At 39.2% G+C, this 23,347-nt stretch overlaps 1 long non-coding RNA gene across 2 annotated transcripts in view; it reads left to right on the forward strand.

Annotated features, from left to right (window-relative positions):
- The window catches only part of LOC148186175 (uncharacterized), a 29,544-nt gene that overhangs the window by 3,236 nt on the left and 2,961 nt on the right, over positions 1-23,347 (forward strand). The window contains exons 3-4 of one of the 2 annotated variants that reach the window (XR_015775241.1): positions 6,895-6,966; positions 7,708-8,030. This is a non-coding gene — a long non-coding RNA (uncharacterized LOC148186175). Of the gene's footprint in view, positions 1-6,894; positions 6,967-7,707; positions 8,031-23,347 lie in introns of those variants that run through there. The other variant, XR_015775242.1, reaches the window with a different exon arrangement.

The following is a 23,347-nucleotide window of genomic DNA, read 5'->3' on the forward strand; positions in this document are numbered from 1 at the left end:
ACCTCTTATAAACTCAGCAGCACTTCACTAATCATATAAGCCAAGGCTATAAGATGAATATTTTATTAACATATAATATTCCTGCAGCTGCAAAGCCTTCACTATATAGTAATCACAATTGGCAGATCAATACTGTTGACATACTGTGAGACCAGCTTTAGCTTCCATTATCAAAGTGGGAACAGACCCAGTTATGAATATGTAATACTTCCTATTCCCACAGGAGGGCAGTCTGGTTGTTGCACTTTGGTGTACTGCTGCACAAAGCAAGTTCAAGAGAGCACTGAGAATAAGCAGAGATCGTCAGCACACACACACACACACACACACACACACACACACACACACACACACACACACACAGATTCTGTATTGCTGATGATGCATCTCACTGTCAGCTAATCTCTGTCGCCCCGTTTCACCCAATCAGCTAATTTGATCTGAACAAATGGATGACATACTGGATGACAAACAGTATGTGCTCAAATTACTCAGATCTGACACCTTTAAAACCTAACTACATTGTCGCATGCGTGTTTTTTGGATTGAGATGTAGTTAAGGCCAAATGTGTGCAGCTGGCTTTAGTTTGCATCATCAACTTTTACAAAGAAGCAAGAAGAACTGCTCGCGTGTCACCACTCTAACTAGGCCACCTAGGTTTGTTTCAACCCAGGTGCAACTCACACAAAAAAATGTGTTTGCTCAGTTTAAAAGAGGCACATGGGTATCTCCTCATTTGTCCAGTGTTTTTTCATACATTTAAAGTCACAGAAATTTGGCTTTGTGAAGCCAAGACTGCAGGATGATCTATGACCTGCATCACAGGGAGCAGTCCTTTCGGACGGGGTGTTTGTTCTAAAGTGGGCTGCATGAATCAAAGCAGCACTGTGGAAAGAAAATGAGAGGGGGGTTGACATAATAATTTAGTGCACTGCATGGAAGCTATTCAGCATGAGCACTGTGTTAGCAGTGCAGCACGGAGTCAGTGAAAGCGAGAATGAGCTCCGTCTCATTTACACTAGCATATGTTAAAATGAATTTGAATTAATAATCATGCAGTTCACAAGTCTTCCTTCATTTGACATGCAGATATCTCATTCCTGAGCCTACATAATTTTGCTCTGTGCAGTGCCATCAACATGCACACAGTATGACACTATGATGCATGCGTTCAATTTCATGCCCAAAAATAGATGAGAAGATTGTTCCCACCTCATATTTGTAGGTTACGTATGAAGCTACTGCCAGAAGTGGGCTAGCTTAGCTTAGCATCAGTACTGGAAACAGGGAAAACAGCCAGCCTGCCTCTGGTCTGGAGTTTTCACTGCACGGTTAGCAGGAAACCAGCAAAGACTCAGCCAAGAAATAGTCCAGCACGTAACCCCAAGTCAAACCTCAAATTGCCATTTTGGTTTTGTACGGATTTAACGAATGAGACATTACTTTTGGACAGATTCAGGCTAGCTGTTATCCCCTACTCTCAGTCTCTGTGCTAAGCTAATAGGCTGCTGGCTGTAGCATCATATACCAGACTAGAGAGTGGAATAGATGTTCTCTGATCTCTCTACAAAAAACAAACACACAAAAAAAGACAAAGTTTAATTCCCAAAATGTTGAAATATTCCTTTAAATAGCATCAGCAGGTGCTGTGCTAGATTTTCTGGTACTCCTACAATAACTCACTCAGGGCTTTTTAACAGTAAATGTCAACAATCAATGTTCCAGGGCTCCTGTCAAGCTGAGTAATTTAGACTTTATCAATACATGTAACTGCTTTAATCAACTCAGCGTTTGCTCGGTGTGTCAGCAGCTTCAGTCTCACATCAAATAAAACAGTAAATGTCACGGGGCTTACACAGAAATACAGTACATGCATGTTCATGCACAGTAAATATTTCTGTGCCCCTGTGCTGAAGATAGTGGCATTATTATGTTTCCGGGTTGTCCGTCCGTCTGTCCCGTTCTCATGAATGCAGGAATTTCTTCAAATATGGCACAAATGTCCACTTGGACTTAACAGTGAACTGATTTGATTTTGGTGGTCAAATGTCAAGGCCATTGAGAGCTCATCTGTCTCATTCTTGTGGAGTAATTTCCTTAAATTTTAACACAGATGTCCACTCAGACTCAAGGATATTAACTGTAAGTGCAACTTGACGGTCTCGCAGAGGCACACAACGGTGGTAATTATACTATATTTCTTTAAAATGTAAATGTACTCTGGTCTTACTGAATTTACTCGCATTTTACAATTTTCTGCCGTTAACAGTTTCTCCACTTTCTACTGTGTTTTAGTTGAATTATAAACAGAATCAAGCATGGACACAGAATATCACCATGTCCACAGTTACCCTCTTCTGTTTCATAAACATCTAAAATCCCCAAGTGTTTGCCACGAAAAATAACCCCAGGCTTAAAAAACAGAATTGAGCTTGCTTCACTGAGCATGTTATTATCTCTTAGATGTTCACATAAAATTACACAATCACCAAAGGAAGTGCAAAGTAATTAGAATAATATATTTCTATGTCTCCTTTTTATTAGCTCCACTCCATTGTTTTTCGGCTCTCCCTTAAGAGCAGTTATGGAGAAAGAAGCAGGTGAACAGATCATTTCTTTGCATTCTTCTATAGACTCAATTGTCATTACAGCAATGACAAAACAGTTTTGTGATGAAACTGTAGAAAACAAAGTGCTTGTTAACAAAGAATTGGTAACCCTTTGAAACCAGAGAAAATTGGCGTTATTTCTTTCAAAAACATTGGAAGAAGGCAATAAGCAGCGTAATAAGAAATGGCTCCAAAAATTAAAAGAAATTAAAAAGTTACAAGAAAAATCTCCCTGAAAAAAAAACCCAAAACAGTAGAAAACAATCCAAAAACAAAAAACCTAAAAAGTGCTTAAAATTTCAAAAAGGAATGTATTTATTTTATATAGTTTATAATTTTGTATAAATTAAGTTTTCTGGACATTTTCACCAATTTTTAGGATAAATTTTCTCATCATTATCTCCTCTTTGTTTAAAACTAACTTTTAGTTTAATTTTCTGTCACATTTTACAAATTTCTTGCATTTTGTTGGACATTTCTTGCCAAGTTGGTCATTGCCTTTTTTTCCTCGCTGTTTTCAAAAGAAATCAAACCAATTTGCGTCTAAAAGCTTGTAACAGGTGTCCAAATGCAGCACAAGAAAACTGATGTCATCCAGGTTTCAGTGGGTTAAAGAGAGATTTAAAAGGTATCGGTACATTTCTAAACTGAGCTCTAAAGTTTGACAAATGTGGTCACCTGTTGTGTAAAGTGGAGACTGAGGAGCAGAGCTGAACTTAAAGGATCGACGCATAACACGGTCAAGGAGATTTTACTTTTTTTTTTATATCAAAACATTTGTCATGCCTTAGAGAATTAGGCAGCTATCTTCTTCCTGAATGTTTTATCAGTCAAAGGAGGGTGTGACCTACATCGTCTGACTGAGGCAACACGGAGATGTTAGCTGTCACCTGATCCCTCCAACCTCCTCTGCCTGCTCCCCTCTAAAATCAGAGGAGCTCATTTCGTTCAGACGGTGAAGGGGTGAGGGCTGCTGTGAAAACAAGGGCACTTGTGCGCGGGTCAGTGGATAGCTGAGGTAACGCCGTGGTGTGATGTGTGCCTGCGCTGCTCAGGGCTTGTTTGAGTATCCTGGCTGGCACCTTCTCTTCTCTTATTACAGGACAGGACAGACTGTGTGTGACCCATGTACCTCAGAGACACTTAAGACTCTGGTACAGTTTCAGTAGGTGATGTGATATGGACGTGCTTGCCTTCCTGCCAGCTGACATGCAGGCTGTTGTGATATGTGCCAGATAAGACGACACGAAGGAGGACATGATGAAAGGCTTTAAAGTCTGAGTTACACTTTGCTGAATGTGCGTTCTTGGGAGTGCCAGCATTTACAGCATGTACAGTTCTGTGCAGCTTTTTAGAAAGCATTTACACAGTAGTTTGGTATTTTGGGAATTGCACTTAATAGCTGTCTTGGTGGGGGTAAGATGATCCTGTATCTGTCTGTTAAACAGGAAGCTACGGCCAGCGGACACTTAGCTTAGCTAAGCACAAAGACTGGAAGCAGGGGAGCAGCTACTCTTGAGATTAAAAAAAACTAAAGATGTGATTTTGCCTCTGGTCATTCACATCAGTTTGAACGCTGCAACGTTTGCGATTATTTGCCTGAAACAGTGTACCATCTGCATAGACGTTAGCTTTAAGCTAGCTTGCAACAGCTGCACTGCCTATATCTGTGGGAATGCGCCTGTGTATTTGCGTACAACTCAACCTCCTCTTTCTCCAATTTCCCTCCATTTTTCACACATTTCTTTACAGGTTTGAATAATATTCACAAAGTCCCAGGAAACAACTTTTTCACTCGATTCTAATCATTTTGAACTTGTTGGGACACACATTTCCATCAGTTTTCAGCCCCGGCGAATCTGCATCTAATTGCCTTTAAAATTCTCTTTGCATTCTGTCTGAACATATTGTAACTAAAATACAGCCACTACATGCTCTGAGTGACTATGTTAACATGTATGATATCATATTACTGTGTTCACCATCTCATATTATGAGGTGCTGATAGGCAGATTTAGTTATTTTTGGACAGAGCCACGCTTGCCGTTTCCCCCTGTCTTCAGTCCTAATGCTAGGCCAAGCTAATCGGCTGCTGGCAGGCGTTTCATATTTAGTCTTTAGGTACAAGAGTGGTATTGATTTTCTAGTCAAAATATCAGCAAGAAAGTGAACATCTTGAGGCAGATTTTTTTCTCTTACAGCTAACATTTTGCTCCTGCAAGGGAAGATTTTACATTTTACTCATAAAGCACGATTTTAATCAAATTTCCATCATTAACATTCTCTAATTTGCAGTCTGGGGCCCTTAAATGCGACCCTGTTTTTTCCACCAGTGTATCTGCAATAAGAATAACATATCTGACAGGGACAAACACAAACACCATGTTTGAAGTCACATCTCAAAACAAATTTGTAGAATTAAAAAAAACAAACTAATTTTTATATTGATATTTTTGAACATGAACATGTTGCTATCTTGTTGCTGTCATAATGGCAATTTCCAACTTGCTCTTTTGTTGTTGTCACCGATGAATGTCCTTTGGAGTGAAAAGCTGAGGTGTGTCATGGGACTCAAGGAGGATTTAAGTGGCACTAGGTGGGAACCTGGTGAGACTGCGGTAATCAATAATGCAACAGTGTCTGACGGAGCAACACAATCTCCTTATACAACTGGACCCTTGTGGAATGAATCAAAAGACGGCTTAAAAAGTACTTGTAACAGGTGCACCCGTTTAATTTAATGGGTAACGTTATAACCGTTTGCTACTTTTTAAGTATTGGTAAACTATAGCACGACTTTGAAGCCAATGTCCATGTCCCAGTCAGTCCACCACTTTTGTCTTGACTGATATCTCTGCAGCTGTTAGATGGATCGCCATGAAATTCTCGAAGGCTAAATTTTTATAACTGTAGTAACCATCTGACATTTTCTCTAGCATGACCAACAGAAAAAAATCAAGTCACTTAATAGTGTATATCAAACGCTGAAAACTATATTCGCATTATCTGCTGCGGCCATTAATGTTAACTGTGCAGATGGAGATCTCAGATAGAGGGCAAGTGAAACATTAGTTGGCAGAGGGCTATTATTTTTTCATGCACACTAGGTGAAACCAGTAACCTGAGTGGTGAAATAATTCAGTAATACACGTGTTTTAGCATGTGTATCGTATGTGTCATCCACAGCAGTCGGCAAAAACTCTTGTGTAGCGGCTCATCACAGCACAACATGAGACCAAACAGCTCTGTCTCTCCTTTCTAGCTTTTTCTCAAATAAACTGGAATGCATCATCATCTTTTGTTGCAACATTTACAGTACATTGTATTTATATTTGTCTTTTCCCGCTCAATACCATTACCTCTGCAATAATCTAATTTCTCCATGTGGGTCATCAGACTAATCTCATCTAAGGAGTGATGTTCCTCTGCCTCACCACTTTGCTCGTCAAACACAAAGGCATGAAACACCGGATGCCAATTCAGATGGCTTTAAAATTAACTTTACTCTATTAAAAGTCACTTTATCACTTAGATTTGCTTAAATGTAATTCTCTTCATATTTGCTTTGGAAATGCACTTTTCAGTGCAATATGAACAGTGTCTGTTTCCTTCTGTCTAAACTCTTATAATTTAGAGCATAGTGGATGTATTTGGCCAGATAACGATCACATTGTGATGTGATCCCAAATTAGGTTAATATGCAATAAACAATTTCTGATGAATTTTAGGTGCAACACGGTGAACATGATTTCCCATCAGATTCTTATTTCACGTTACAAGCTACCCATCCATATCTCAAGCTATTTGTCTAAGCAGGAGTTTTTATCAAAAACTCAACCAGGGACCATAAAACACAAAGGGAGAAAAAATAATATGCCCCACCAGTCGTTAGACCTGTCAGTGAAAAATATGGTAAAAAAAAATGCAATTTTATCAACTGTGTCACACCGCAAGGTTTTCAAATGGTGACAGAGCAGCTGTCATTAAGCACGGCTGTGGCTGTTTGTAGCATCTGTACCACTAATTATTCACATTTCTGCAAAACATCATTGCGGTAAAATCTCAGTCATCATTGTTATTGAACGTTAAAAGGACGATCAATTATTCATTCATATAGGGCTCATGTTGAAACTGACTTTAAAAATTGCATAGGAGGCTAATATTCAACAATTATTAACAGGGAGATTAATGTAAATAAAAAGTGAAATTCATAACTCAAAAGATTTAAAACAAACTCTATAAATGTACCTTTGATTAACTGATATTTTATTTATTTTTCCTCAGAAACAATTTGTGGAGTTTGAGTTGCTGATCATCAGAGCAGATCGATGGCTGAGAGGAGCAGCTGTTGCAGAGGTAAGTAAAACTCACACTTTTAGACCATGTGCAATTAGTGGTTAAGTTTTATTTCTACCGCATCCGCAGTTCTACTGCTGCGTTCATGCTCAAAGTGCTCTGCGCTCCGAGAATGAAATGAGTAAACGAACGGTATAAACAGTATATTTTAATGGCACTCCCGAGGGCTGTCCAGCTCCAGAAATATGTAATAAATACGTGGCAGGCAGATGTTTTCATCGTGGCAGGCTGCCACAAATAAATAAATGTGTGGGACACCCTGAATGTTACTCATCTATCAGCATATTCAAATTCTTCCTCATCATGTCACCTGCAGCGATCTCTGCTAAAACAGAGAGAGCTGTACACTTGGCCTGATGTCTGCGTGAGGTGCGCACATTCTCACAGCACAATCTTCCTTAATGAATACCGGTTCATGTGTGGGGAACGGTGTACACATGGTTTTTGTGTATGCTCATTGTTCATGCATTTAGCCCCTGCTCCTCTCACTGTTACTGAGTCTGACATCCTCACACCTGTCACAAAAGTGAGGCCAGCCAATCAGAACCATAGTCTCACCATTTTCTAATTAGCGTGACTGCATGCAAGTGATACAAAATACCCAGTGAGGATCATTATATCCTCATTCATTTCAATCCACATTATGATTCATCATCTGCTAAATGTGTGTGACGCCGGAGCTATAGTTGTCTAATATCATTGGGGCTTACAAAAAGTGTCCTTCCATCCTGCGTCCTACAGACAGTTCATCATCAATGGCTGCGGCTTTACCTCCTGCGGCTGGCAATGGGAATCAGCTCAGCTTCATACAGCTAAAACTGGCTGGCTGCTCTCACAGGTTGGAAGCCAATACTAAACAACAGAGCTTTCATTTTCAATGAGCTATTACGCAACAGCATCTGGGCGAGAGACCTTGCGAGACCAGCCCATCTTTTTTATAAAGCAGTGGTGATTACATCAATACCAGCGAGCCCCTCCCTCTCTCTCCCCCCCCGACGGGATCAAAACACGAAGGGCATTCCTATTTGCTTTGTTGATTCCGAGCCAGAAACAGGAATTTCTCCCCCCCGCCCACCCCTCTCTCTCTCGTTTTTTATTTGCTAATGATGTTGAAATCAGGAATCATTTTGTATTCTCAGTAATCATGAACATCTGGTGTACGCCATCTGGCCATGTTGTTGTCTGATGGGCTTGACCATGATTATTAGTCAAAAAAAGAGACATATAAATGTACAAGCTGGTTTAGGCTGAGCTATTTTTGGGGGATTAGTGATGTACAAATATTTCCGAGCACAGGAGGTGGTGTTATGTGAATAAAGACTTTTTGTACTTTTGTTTGGTGGTTCGGACATTAAAAAAAAAAAAAAAAAAAAAGGCAGTTTGGCAGCAGGAATAAACGAGACAATGCTCTGATGCATCTGTGAATAGTATCTGTCATTGGTTTTAAGACCCTCAGAGATATATTTTCTGGTGTGAAATATGCCCATATATCTCCACCATAACAAAATACAACCCTGTGTTCACACACTGTAGGGTCGGGACAGAGAGATGATGACACAGGTAAAAAGGAAGGGCGGTTGGTGAGGGACCTAGTTCAGCTTCTTGTGAGCTTAAAATACCAAACAAAGTAGGACTATCATACAGTATCATACAGTATAAACCTGACACCTGGAATAACGCGCATACTGTTGCACAGAGCCGTAAACAGCATACATTCACACACTAACTGTCAAGCAACTTAGCTGACAAACTGTGTCTGCAGGGTAATCACACACACCAAAAAAGCCGTGTATCAGCCCTTCACATCATTTATATTCTTATACAGTGTACACAATTTACTTCTCAAGACACCTCAAAGACACCTCCCCTCCTCTGTCTCTGTGGATACACTACGTGATCCATGATTTTGACATCCTCAAACATAAAACACTTCATCGTGTGACAATCAACAGGAATAGAGAAATAGCAAATAAGAGCGCTACAGAAAAGTATCGCAGATAATGTTTTGTCAGCAGTGGATGGTTTGCATGGAGCAAACATCAAAGGCTCTGATAGAGGCAGTAGAGTGCTGCAATGCGGTCAGCGTATGTGCATACATACAGTACAGTTTGTGTGACAAATACACAGAGAACATACAATATACTGCATTAAGACGTGCATCACTGCAGTTTAAGGCAGCCTCCTCTGCAAAGTGCACACACCTCAGCATCTGAGGACCAACAGTACATGCATGCAGTAGAAAACTGTTTGACTGCAATTAATTCCAAATACCATTTTTTCAGCTTTTTTCTTTTTCTTTTTAAATGCTATTTTTTTTTAAAGGAATTTTAATGTAAACAGGAGAATGTACTTTGATATTAGATTTAATATATTCTTACTACTCAGTCTAAGAGGAAAAATAGAAGTTGGCTGGCCTGAATAGCCGTTGTTTTTGAAATGTATTTGGCTAATGGTTTTATGAAAGGCTGAATGTGTCATGCACACAGAGCCATCTCGGGCAGACGGATGGGTCTTCAGTGAGTAATGGTGCAGAACATACAAGTGGCTGTTGCATTGAGGCTTTAGCCTGAAGAGCAGGAAAGGGCAGAGCTGGTCAAGAGTGCTTGAGATGGGCTGTATATTCTCTTGAGTGTGCTGTTTATACACCAACCAAACAGGACTACTGCGTGTGTGTGTGTTTGTGTGTGTGAACAGACTAGGCATGTGAACATGGGTGGAGCAAGGTACTGTAGGTTCAGTGAATGTGATGGCATCAGTACTTAAAGGTCCAGTGTGTAGGATTTAGGATTTAGATTATACTGCACACTATTGCGATATTTTTGCATGACAAAATTGGTGGCACATGGGATGAGTTTCAGCTGGTTTCAGTCTGCAACCCTCACCGCTCGATGCCACTAAATTCTTCACGGTGCTCCTTTAATTTTTTAGAGACTGAAAATATGTGTACTTCTCACATGCTGCAACAGTGTTTACTCTTGTTTTAAAGAAAATAGACCAAAGGCAGATTAATGTATTCCAGCCCTGTCTACAACGTAGACAGGGCTACAAGGTGCGAACCCTGTCTTGATTTTTTTGGATGAGGTTAATTTTTAAGGATCACCAGCTAAATGATTTCACTTTATTATTACAGAGCTGATCTTAAACTGTTTGTTAGGCATCCATGAAAATACAATTTATAAACCTGACCTACATAAAAGTCCTTGTATACAGTTGTGCTGACATCAAAGCCTCGAAGATTATATTTTAAGCAGGGCCTGTGATTTATCTTCAGCTTCTTGGTTAACTGCAATATTAATCATACAGCAAACTGTGCCTTGTGCATAATCTAAAACCTGCAAATGCAACCAGCTCTTCCCGTGCCTAGGATGTTTTTGTTTATTTTCAGTAAGATTAAGATAAAAATACAGGAAATAATTCTCACATTGCACAATTTACAGTGGATGTTACTAGAGGAACTGTTCATGATACAGTTTTTTTAGCATTCTGACAATGTGGTTATGTAAAACAGGTCTGCACTGACCAAATATGCAGATTTGTACCACAGTGTGCACTTCTGGGGCATTTAGAGGAACACTTCTGTAGTGTAAATATTAATGATTAAGTACAGCATGCACAAAGCATTTGTTTGTCAGAAATAATAATTCCAGAGATTTGGTCTCGGCTCAGATGGATTGGCCTTTCTTTGCACTTGAGGTGTCTGTGATCAAATCTTATCCTGCAGTGCTGGTGTGACTGTTGTGGATAATACTGTTCTAGTGTTACATGCAAAGTGTCAGGTGCCCTGGCTGCACTTGTAAACACAACCCAGTTCACAGATAGAGAGAAGTGGCACTGTGAAAGTAGAGAGCTTCTGCCCACCTTTCCAGAAGAATCCTGAACAATTCTAGCTCATAAAGTTAAGCTTGCACACAAATGTCTCCCATTTTTTACACAATTATATCTAAAGAATACAGACTTAAAGTGTAATGCAACATGTGCATATGTACTGTTATATATGCATTAATGGTGATAAGAAAATAAGAGCAGATAGGCACATACATGTTCACCGAAAGGTCTTTAAATTTACTGTGCTCTGGCTGTCATGTCGGGGTTATAAGGGACAGTGTAACACTATTAATTTAAATGTGCAAATGGTCAACACATGCTCACAAATTCATCCAACCATTGAAAATTCTGAGTCTCATTCTTTACTATTGATTAGATTTTATAGTTAATATTTTTTCTTATTCTAAGAAACATCCTTATCCTTCTTTAGGGCATGATGTATTTTATGATTTAATGTTTGCTGAAACTGTCACTTTACTTGCACAGCTCTAAATGAGACAGATCATCTGTGAAGAAAATCATACTCCCCTGCCTTCTCTATTGCTTTGTAGCACTTCTAAGGGTTTTACGGTGTGTGAACGAAACCAACCAAGAAGAGCCAAAGAGTCTCTTAAGCAGCTGTCAATAATGTCAATCACTGCTCGTCATAGACTTCCTCATTTTACAGCTAAACAATAAAATAAAACATATTTCTGAAAACATCTGAGGAAAGATAATGGCAATGCAGAAGCGCTGCCAAATTTAAGAGTTTTATGGCAGTTCGTGAGCACTGATTCCCATGACTGACAGCTACTGTTTTCGATGCGCCTCGGTAGATTCAAGCAAATAGAGGCAATGAGACGAACATTGTTTTTTAGATGCTCTGTCTTATGTTCTTCTTTCAGATTATAGTGACAATTTCAGCAAATAAGACAAAACGTTATTTTTATAAACTACAGATTTAAAGTGGCTATAATTTATATCTTTTGTCATGTCACAATGTGTCAAATGACAGTGAAATGAAATAATGTGACAATAATAAATAAATGAATAAATCCCTGATCTGATAAAGAAGTGTAGCTTTCACAGAAAGAGGTGATGGTGGGTGGGTGCTCTTAAATGACAGAGTACACTGTTTATAGTTTACCTGATGACATCAGCATTGAGATTATTATGAGATTGAGTCAGATGATTCAGTTTCTATATCTACTTTAGAGATGAGATTAGATAAATGTATTTATCTTATCCCTAAATAAAGAAATACATGGTAACACTGTTTAATAATATCAACAAAATCGCACTTTGTATCATGACGAAAAAACGGTTCAAAATTAGTAGGAATCGTCTTATCTCTCTTGGAAAAAAACCCGGAATCACCGTGAAGCATATTAATAGCAAGAATTGCATAATGAGATGAAACCAGGGGAGCGGTGCACAGCTGACCTCCCGGGGTTAGGATGCTGGCAGAGGGAAGCGGGGTGGGAACTGGCTGCATTTGGACTGGTAGCTGTACCAGCTGTCTACCACGTGTTACACTGGCTGCGTTATTAGTATGATGATGAAGTCGGATAATATAATCGAGACAGGCTTTTTGTTGCATAAGGGATTTTTGTCAGCCACAAAAGCAAGAGAAAGCTGTCGAAATGGCAGAAAAAAAACAGTAAGCAAAGACGGACGGCAAGTGAAAAACAGCGGATGAATGGGAGTAAGAAAAGTGCACGTGTGTTGTGTATGAGGTTTATTCATGCATTAAGTATGTACGACTGCGTATGTTTGTTTCACGCTGATATGCCTGGCTGGCACACTCTGTTCAATTAAGGCAATGCTTGGGCTTATCAATCATGATATAGCTCGTTCCCTGTGTGGCGGGCGGTCAGTCACATGTCCCAGACAGCTGCTGTTTACTGTTTGCTGCTCCTCTCTGCAGAGCATTATGTTGGGTTTATGGCGAGTTTACATCATCACTGTGGAATGCAGCATTTTGCCTTGGGATCCAAATGTATGGCTGTAAATGCGCATATTTACAGGCAGGGCAAGAGACACATGCCACTCATGATTAGTGAGACTTCAGACTGACCTTCCATTGAACCGTCTGACGCATCGACTAACTAGGACAAGGAAGAGGAAGGAGCCCTGTGCCCCGATGTCCATAAAGGTGGAAAGTTGAGTGCAATCCATCAGTGCCTGTACATGTTCTGGCTCTGAAACCTCATTTTCTTGAAAGCTCCCTCATGGTTATACCATCATTCAATGGCTGGACGCTGCCAGCTTCCCGCAACCGCTGACTGTGAAATACAGCGACAGTTTGTATCCACTCAGCTGGAGTCTTCCTGTATTACTTGATAGCTTTCTGTCAATGGGGTTACAGCTGCAGAGCCAAAGGTTTTTTCACATGTGATGCATGACTGTGTGATGTAAGTAGGTGGACTGACTCTGAGTCATCCATAGTCTGTCCCGCCAAAGCAGATTTATCACGAGCTTAGAAGAGAAAGCAATAGATAAAAAAAAAAGGAACATCCACTATCCTAGATACTATCCACTGTCCTTGAAGGCCTACTGTGCAGGTATTGTCATTTTCTGTTTGAATTCTGTTGTCAGAGAATATACACTCATTGTTTTTCTGCAAACAAAAAAAGCAAACTTCCTGAAAAGAGTAGGTGGAAGTAAGAAAAGGATTATTGAGGTAATCAATTGTCTAGAGTTACTTAAAAAGGCAGTAGAAAGAGCCCTATGTAATCTACAGAAAATAATAAGCATTGCATTGGAATCCGCTTTCTAACAAATAAATCTAAACATTTACTGACAGTTAAGCTCTGTTTTTGTCTGCCAACTCCTGCGAGTCTTTTGCCTGGCTTGATATTCTACTATCTTCACCAGCCACTTGTTTATTCTGGCTCTCTGCCATTTTGCGCTGTCCAGGTAGTGTATAATCAGCTTGTATGAGCTTGAGGGCTGAGAGTTGCTGCCCACAGTTTTATGAACAATGTTTCGGTGTGCCAGGAATCAATATTTATACTGTGACCTCTCAGTTGGGGGTGGCAACAACATTTCTACAAGCAGCTGGGACTTTTCTGAGTGCTGCATTAATTCAGTCAAATACAGTTAATTTGGATTCTTTGCAGTCAGATATTTTTGTTGCAATTTCCAGAGATGATTCAGTGTACACAATACATTATGTGTAGACAAGAGTGATGCTTCATCAATCATTACTTGAAATGCGGCACACAGTTATACTTTTTTAAAATCAGATGTTTTATTGTGTCATTGATCCTCAATGTATGATTGCTGATTAAAACACGAAAAGTTATTTATTTATTGGAAAGAAAGACAATTTAAACTTGTCTCTTAACAAGTAGTTTCTCTGCTTCATATTTTCTGCCGAGCTACAGGCTAAACATAATGCATCCTGACTTGGACCTGTGTCTCTCAGCTCATCCGCCACCTCATATCCTGCTGCCAGCTTCTCCAGGCTGCAACTCTGTCACGTTTGCTCATTAATCTGCTTATAACCAGCTAATGATATCAATAGCTGTCACAGCATATGGTTATTGTCTCAACAATGACAACAGTCTAAGGTGGTTAGCCTTTTACAGACATGCTCGCTGCATGGCTCTGGATGGTAACAGTGTGTCCGTCTGTTGGTTAGTCCTGACTGAAATATCTCAACTATTGGATGGATCACTGATATATATTTGGTACAGACAATTATGTCCCTCTCAGTATGAATTACCCCAACTAACTTGACTTTTCCTGTTGTTCCTTCTTTGGTTCAAAATTTTAGTTTGTCCAACACCTTGGTTCAGAGCCAAACACCTACAAAAATAATAACATTTCCATCAGCGTCAATTGAACTTTTTGTTCAGTGCCATTTAGCAAATGTTAGCATGCTAATACGCTAAACTAAGATGATGAGCGTTGTAGCTTAACATCAACATTTTATCATTTTGAGATAATAACATGACACCAGAATTTTAATATCTTATAAAACCTTATTTTCAATCTTATATTCAGATTGATTTTGCTGCTTCTGTCTTTTCTTTGGGAAGAGGTCGAGAGCGTTCTGAAAAAGTACATAGATTCTTTGGTGCACAACCTGACAGATCAAGAGGCAACTAAAAATGGGGATCATCGGGCATTAGCAAATTACGCTTGACTAATATCCAGATCCACCCAAAGAGAACAGGGATTAAAATGCAGTAAAAACAAGATTAGGTCAGTAAATCTAACCTTCAGCCTGTTAAAGTCGCAATGTTTTTTTTTTTTTTTAAGAATGGGACAGGCAGTATAATAAAACAGACTAACTGTTCTTACTCTGGGGAAATAAGAGTTGCAGAAGATGAGACAGAAGAGGAGTTTTGACACCTCCAGCTAACACTTCACACTAACAGAGTCATGCTGAAGTGTTGTTGGTTAAATGCTGAGTCTACTGATGTCAGGCCTGATGAGCTAAGTGAGTCATTAGTGATGGATTCATTAGCTTGGGATCGAACTGGGGCACCTTGCCATTATGGGCTTCTTAATTATTCATAAGGGTGAGCTCAAAGAACTTAAACCTGGATTTAAAGCTTTGTGTTGAGCCGAGTTTGGTTCTTATGAATATTGAAAATATAGAGAGGCAATGTAAAAACCAGTCACTTCATGTCACAATGGAAAAGAACATATTGTACTGGCCGGTAGTTGTTTTCTCTTCTTTTAAACAGCCGATTTAATTTCTTGCTGATCCAGCAGATGAAAACAGCAAACTGGTGGTCACAATTTTACCTCTGTAAACTCTGCTGGGCCACATTAGAGAAATCTTCTTATCATCTTAATCCAGTTATTCACAAATCAGATAAATCACTCACAGAGAAATGATACGTTTAATCTGGAGTGGCAGTTTAAGACGGACACCGCACACTTTAAAAACCTGATTCCTCATGGTCAATTAAACATTAAGGGATCCTGTCAGCATGTGTGTGACCAGGAGCTTCTTATCGCACTTTCTGATCCCCGCAAACAGAGAGCGCAATAAATATTACATTGGTTCAGACCGGTACAGCAATCTGAACCAAAGAAATGCGTCAGTAACAGATTACGTAAAAAAAAAAAAAAAAACAATTTACGCTGACCAAATTTTAAATGCCACACTTTTGTTTTTTGCTCCCATTTTTTTCAGGTTTGAATTAAAGATCTATGAATTTTTAAGCACACAATATCTTTCTCTCAAATTTTGTGCACAGGTTTGACATATCAAGATGCTGATTAAACAGCATCATTACTACACATGTGTACCTGGGGATGGTCACAGTAAAAAGCTGTACTAAAATGTGCAGCTTGATCACACAGCACGATGCCTAAGATGTTGTAGGTTTTGAGGAAGCGTGTCGTTGGCATGCTGACTGCAAGACTGTCCACCAGAGCTGCTGACTGTGAACTTAATGATAATGGTAATGGCAGTTTATTTTGGTCCTTATGAACAATTTTCCAAAATGTATTTACATAACAACATCAAGGCATCAAGTCAAAAGGAATAACAAAACAAATAAACAAAAGCTGAAGCTTATTATTCCCACCCTTTTTTCTCAGAAAATTCGTGAGTAAATCATTTAGGACAAAGTTTTGTAAAAAAAAACAAAAACAGTATAACACAACGACAGAGGGACGAAAAGGAGAAACAATAACGAGATTCTGTGACATTTCATACAAAATAACAATCATACTCTAGTTCTGCATTTGTTTACAACCATATTTTAATATTTCTTTTAAACTGGCAGAGTGAACTACACAGTTTTAATTTGTTATCACAGCCATTCTACAAGTTAACCCCTCTGACACACATCTGCTCTTTAAGATTGTCCTTAACATGTTTTTTAAACACACCTGTTCCCACAAGTTCATACATGCTCCCTCTTATTTGAAACAGCCTCTGAATACAGGTAGTTAATGTTCATTTAGCTACCTCAGGACATCTCCATGAATTTAGTAGAACATCCAACCAGCCTCACCACAGCAGACGACATGTAGCAGCAGCAGCTCAGGACCTCCACATCCAACAGCTTCACCTGCAAGATCACCTGAGACCAGCTACCCCAACACCTGACGCAATGATTGGTTTGCCCTACCAAAGAAGGGTCTTGACCTGACAGCAATTTTTCATCATAACTGATTTGTATGGTTATGAGGCTGGTTGGATGTACTGCCAAATTCTAAGAAATGACATTGGAGACTGCTTATGGTTTTATTATGACCATTAAGTTCACAGGGAACAGCTTTGGTTACTATTCCTGCAGTCAGCATGCTTGTGGCATGTTCCCTGAAAACTTGTAACATCTGTGGCATTGTGTTGTGAGATCAAACTACACATTTTAGAGTGGCCTTTAATTGTGACCATCCCAAGGCACAGCTGTGAAGACTGTTTATTCACCATGTTGAAATGCCACACCTGTCATGTGGATGGATTATGCTTAGGTGCTGACTAACATAGATTTTAACACATTTGTAACCAAAATTTGATAGAAATGTATCTATCGAGTGTATAAAAAGTCTTAGATCTTTAACTTATACCTGTGCAAAAATTGGATCAAAAACAAAAGTGTTGGATTTAATGTTTTAAGTGTAAATGGAAAATAGTACTATTACTAAATCAGTGGTCCAGAGCAGAAGTACTATTACTACTTCTGCTCTGGACCACTGATTTACAGCCAGCAAAGTGCTATATACATGAACTAGAGATAACGTATTTGCTGTATTAAGTTGCAAATGCATACTGCGTTTCTCTTCGCCACCTGAGACATGAGAGAAATGCAACAAAATTAATTCAAGTCATATTTCAATATAGTGGCGGCACAGGTGCCAAGTCAAACAGCTTGTTTACTCAGCTACTGATGCGGCTCATCATCAATACAAGACAAGCAAAGACACATTTTAACATTCAGGTCTCTGATTCAGTTTCCAACGCCTTATGTGTGGGATTTTTACAGCCACATACTGAATGGTCCACATATTAACTGTGATAGACAGGATTAAGACCTGTCCTAATATTTAGAAGAAACAGTGAAGGTGGGTGTAAAAAGTGTCCAACCCTCACTCATATTCGTCACATGCTGAGCTGTTACAAGCTGATTCCCTTTTTTTTATAAACATATCAGTGAGCCTGCTCCAACATTGTAAAGCAGTTAAGTTAAAGACAATCAAGAGACAGATAGCCCACATGAGACTCTCTAATCAATATCTCCTTTTTAACGTTACAACCTCGTGAAGCGATTTTTAATTATCTGCCAGCATTTCTCCACTCTTTTCTGGCAGGAGTTTGCGTTATTACAAAAGGTTAATATGCCTTTCTTACAGTGGACATTTTGACATGCCATAGGAGGATAAGCACAGGTGTGACCAATTTGTTTTTTTTGTCTACTTTATTTTTCAGAATTGAAAACAGTGAAAGTTGTCATTAATAAACAGTACAGTAGATCTCTAAACAAACAATAGAAAAAAACAAAACAAAACAGAAAAAACAAAAAAAAATCCTGACAGCAAATATTAAGAACGTTCACATAGTAATAATGATAATGTTGAGATCTGCTTATCTTAAGATGTTAATAATGTCTTTTGGCTATTGACTTAATATTCATTAATTATCTATCCCATTGTTAATCTCCCACTTGGACACCTCTCTATTAAAGGGATTATTTTTGAAAGCCACTTTTTTGAAAGCAAAATTGACCAAAACTGACATCCCTACTCTGAAAACTTTTGGAAAATCAAACAAAAACTTTGAGAAGTGTACTGATAGAGTTAATTCTGTAATATAATGCTAACACTGTCATTACCATGTCTTTTCCTTCACAACAAACAAAGTGATTAACACTTAAAAAATATATAAATAAATAAAAAATCTCATATGTTAGCTTGCTAATGTCATTTTTTGTGGTAGCATTAAATGTACACAAAATACACAATATAAAATTAAGTTTTTCATATTATATGCAAATTTACATTGATTTATATCTTACATGTGCTCTTCTGTCACATGACTATTTTACTAGTCTACTATTTTACAACTATTTTAATTTAAAAAGATATCAAATACATACTTATCTTACAACACAACATACAGCTCATTAAATGGGTATTTACATTTTTGTGTTTGTAGTTTATATTAAATCAATATTAATGTCAAAATAAAGCAGGATTGAATGTCCAAAATCTGTCTTTGGGACAAAGGAAATATTTAAAAAACAAGATTATAAGACATATTTTGTATGAAAATCATTACTGATCTGTCATTATTTTTTGTATGTTGCTTTTGATGCCAAGTAAGTGTGACAAAAGTAAGAAATGTATTTTTTTTTTTTTTTCTGACAGGGAGAAAGAAATTTCAACAGTTGAAGAATCACCCAAATGGCAATAGCTATTTATTTATTTATTTATTTTAGAAACACATAATCATGTTTCATACAAAAGGATAAGGAGGGTGTTATATTTCTTATCATCATTGTAAACAATCACCGTGACAAGATTTAAAAACCAGTCAGTGATTTTCATTCTGGTCCTTAATCTGGGACTTTCTTGTCACGAGTTGATACAACACTTCGCCTGCTCACAAATCCTGGCTTCTTTGTGAGGATTTGCAGACCCTGAAGGGAATCATTTGATTGGTGGAGCTTGTTGGGGGCATTTTGAGATTAAAGACTGCCTGAGGGGCTGAAGTCAAAGCAAGAAAGTGCAGAGATTATGAGACTTTGTAACCATTAAAGGACCTTGGCTCCTCCTTGACCTCCCCTGATCTGGACACCTTTACCTTTATTACAACACTCTGACTCTGCTGCAGTGCATTTAACTGGAGTTTGTCCACTCTGGGGACATCTTTTGCTTTAATCTGAACAAACTGCACTGATTGTATGTTAAGGACATATGCCAGTGTGTGTTTATTTCAACTCTTTTGTTTACCTGTTTGTATGTGAAATGTATAATCAAGCCTGAACGCTGTCAATCTTCCAAGGTGAGAGCGCTGTATGTGGTAATGGGTGGAGCAGCAGGGAACCTCTTTCTTTTGGGAGATTTAACCTTGCTGCGCTGCTGAGGCAGCAGACCAAAACACCAGGAAGCCTTACTGCCATGACAGAATGGAAAAATGTGAGCTGAGTGATGGGCTGGGGTTTAGTGAGGACAGATGAGGAGGTAAGAGGTAACTGGAGGATAAAAAGGGGTGGGGATAGGGGAGGGCAAAAGTGTCACAACTAAAAATATGGGTTGAGAGGAACAGTCGACAGGGAGGCTCAGTGTTTGGACAGGAAGAAGGGGGATAAGGCAGAGGATGGATGGGGTAAGAGGTGACGTCACAGGTTACGCATTTGCGTCTGTAGAGTACCCTTCACTTCATTTCCCCAGCCTTGGACCAGGAACATGTCGTATCCTCTTACCCTAAAACGTTCAGAATTCATCTAAAGTAATTCCCTCCTCTTGTTCCCTGCCCCAAATGCAGGCACACATACAAGCATGCACACACACAGACGGACACTTGTCTGTCTGCAGCTGGCTGTGGTCTGCGCTGTCTGGGAGCTAGAGTACTTCAGATCACCATGGATTACTATGGGATTTTCCCAGCAGCCTCTAAAATCTCTGGCTTTCAACGTTTAGGCGATTTGACTTTTTGGAGCCATAATTAACATTTGGATTCTTCTCATACTCGGCCAGCCATGACGTAGCCATCGTTTCACCCCGGGGGGCTCAACCTGCTCATAGCATGGCAGACATGTATACGCAACATTTTAGACATGATAAGGTTGAAGCTGAACTGCAGGTCATTGATGTATCCTAAAAAGACACTGCTTACATATTTTAAGTGTTATTTATATCAAGAAATCTTACCTAATGACGGACAGTGCCAGACCAAGCACATTTGGCACCGCAGGCACCTAGGCAAGCTCCCCCTGGCACCCACCCACTGACACAGCCAAGGCCGGAGACGTTATCTTTTCAGGTTGTCCATCTGTCCGTCTGTATTCTCCACAACTCATGAATACAACATCTCAGGAAGGCCTTGAGCAAATTTTTTTTCCAAATTTGGCACAAACGTCCACTTTTAGTCAAGGATGGGCTTTCGTGGTCAAAGGTCAAGGTCACTGTGCTCATGGGTCCGTCTCATTCTTATGAAAGCAATATCTCAAGAGCACCTTAAGGGAATTTCTTCACAAACGTCCATCCGGACTCAAGAGTTAACTGACTGGGCTTTGGTAGTCAAAGGTTGTGGTCACTGTGACCCTGTGTCTGTCTCATTCTTGTAAAAATGATATCTCAAGAACACCGTGAGGGAATTTCTTCAAATTCGTCAAAAATGTCCACGTGGACTCAAGAATTAACCGATCAGAATTTGGTGGCCGGAGATCAAAGGTCAAGGTCACTGTGACGGCATGAAACATGTTTTTGGTCATAACTCAATAACTTATACTCTAATTATGACAGAATTTCACACAGATATCTAATAGAATAGAATGAGGATGTGATGATGTTATATTGATTAGGTCAAATATCAGCTTCACTGTGACATTATACTGTAATGTTCTGCGAAAACACTGGCCGTTACTCGGGAACAGAAGGGGGGAGATTTGTTCAGATACTGAATTGGTGACACTAATCTTGAGACTGTGCTGATTGTATAGATGTATGTGAAGAATTTTATTTCTTTTACAGACATTGATATAAACTGCAATTGCAACTTCAGTGGTTTGCAGAGGCAAACAACTGTGAAGCATTTTTTGTATTATTATTATTATTATTAAGATTATTATTACTATTACTATTATTATTAGTATCATTATTATTATTAGTTTATTACTAACACAAACAAGAGCCCCCACGTGGCTGCCTCCATCACCTATAGGAAGATCTGCTTCTTACAATGACATAAGTATAAATATATAGAGAAACATAATAACATGTTAACTTTGAATTTGTCCAGCTCTGCGTCCATAAAGAGCATGTGACTGCAGCCCCACTGTGAGGCAAAACCACTGCATGCAACAGGTGCCTCAGAGAGAAATAACAGCCACTCTAATACAGCAGATATTAAAAGTAATATTACAGACAGACCGAAAGCTCCCAGAGGCTTTTTCTTATATTAATATGGTTTAAAGTACGAGAAGAAACTCTTTCTGTTCCTAAACTACACAGAGCCAAGGTTGGTCATATAATAGTGAGAACAGCGCTTCTGTAATTGCTCGACAAAATTGTTCCCAAAGATTCAGAAAGGTGAAAAACACTCATTTCATCTTGATTTTTGGGACGGAAACACAAAAGTGCGACGGTACAAGCCCAAGCAATTAGTGATGCATTAGCAGAGGCACTTTGAAGACAGTTTTACTTGAAGTAGGTACACGTAGGACAGTGTGGGCAATGTTTAAAAGACGTTTTTGGTTATTTCAAAGATGGAATATCTTGTATTTTTTTTTAGGTGTGAGTCAAAGAAGAGTCTCTACCCTTTTTCATATGGTGATTTCCTCAACTTATCTCATTTCAGTTCAGTAGATGCTGGGCATCAATCAAGCAGCTAGCAAACCCTGTTGTAAAATCACTTCAGTTTCCTGTGGTATTGTGAACATTTGGTCATTGTGGAGAAGGAATGATGATGATAACACAGCAGGGAAGAAAACTCAGAGCAGGAAAGGACAGTCCGACAAACCAACATTTTTTTCATTACCATGATTTTCAGATAAGATGGCACAGAGAGAAACATGGCGACTTCTTTAAGTGAGAATGAAAGAAAAATTTGATTGCATTGGGTTTACTCTGTCATTGAAGCACTGTGGTTGACCCTGCAAGTAGATGACTAAGAGGCCTACACACATAAACACACATATCCCTACACCCACCCACACGTGCATACTGGTAAACACTTTGCCAAGCAATTCTGGGGTGGTCCACGACTGTTCTGAAAGACACTACCCATCAAGGGATCAACGGACGTCAGTAAATCCATTACTAAAAATACTTACCAATCCTTTGGGATTACTACGCGTAGCAAGTGGACACTGTGCATGCCACAAATCTGGAATTAGGCAGTGAAAAGCTGTCAATGGTGCATCAATACCTGATCCACTGTCTAGGCATATGTGTCCTCAGGGCAAAGGTGCCTGTGACTGAATAACTTTAACTGACCTGTGACATGTTACACTGAACTATGGCAACTAAAAAAGGCTAAAAGCTACTTTAAAAAGTTTAATTTTGTAGGAAAAATAGAAATATAAAAAGAAAATACACTATAAACGTAGTTGCATGCATATACTGTCATTTGACATTGAGTAGGTAATTGTAGGTTGCAGCGTTTGAGTTTTGTCTGAGACCTTAGGGGCACAGACTCAGTTGTTGGAGTGTTAATAATATGTGTTTCTGAAACATGCAACAGTGTTTGTCATCGGGCCACATGCTCCCTCCCTTGTTGAGGTCAAGGCCAGATTCCAGGGTGAGGTACTATGTACACAATGAGCTCCACAATGATTTAATTCTAGGTGCCACAATTATCCTCCAAGCTAATCAGGATCAGGTGTGCGGCCGCTTTGTAGTCTGAAAAAGTTGGGTTACATCCAGGTGAGGCAGGCAGCCC

Source organism: Plectropomus leopardus, chromosome 20 (assembly GCF_026936395.1).
Source record: "Plectropomus leopardus strain MGB_pleo_1.0 chromosome 20, ASM2693639v1, whole genome shotgun sequence".
Classification (NCBI taxonomy): Eukaryota; Metazoa; Chordata; class Actinopteri; order Perciformes; family Serranidae; genus Plectropomus; species Plectropomus leopardus.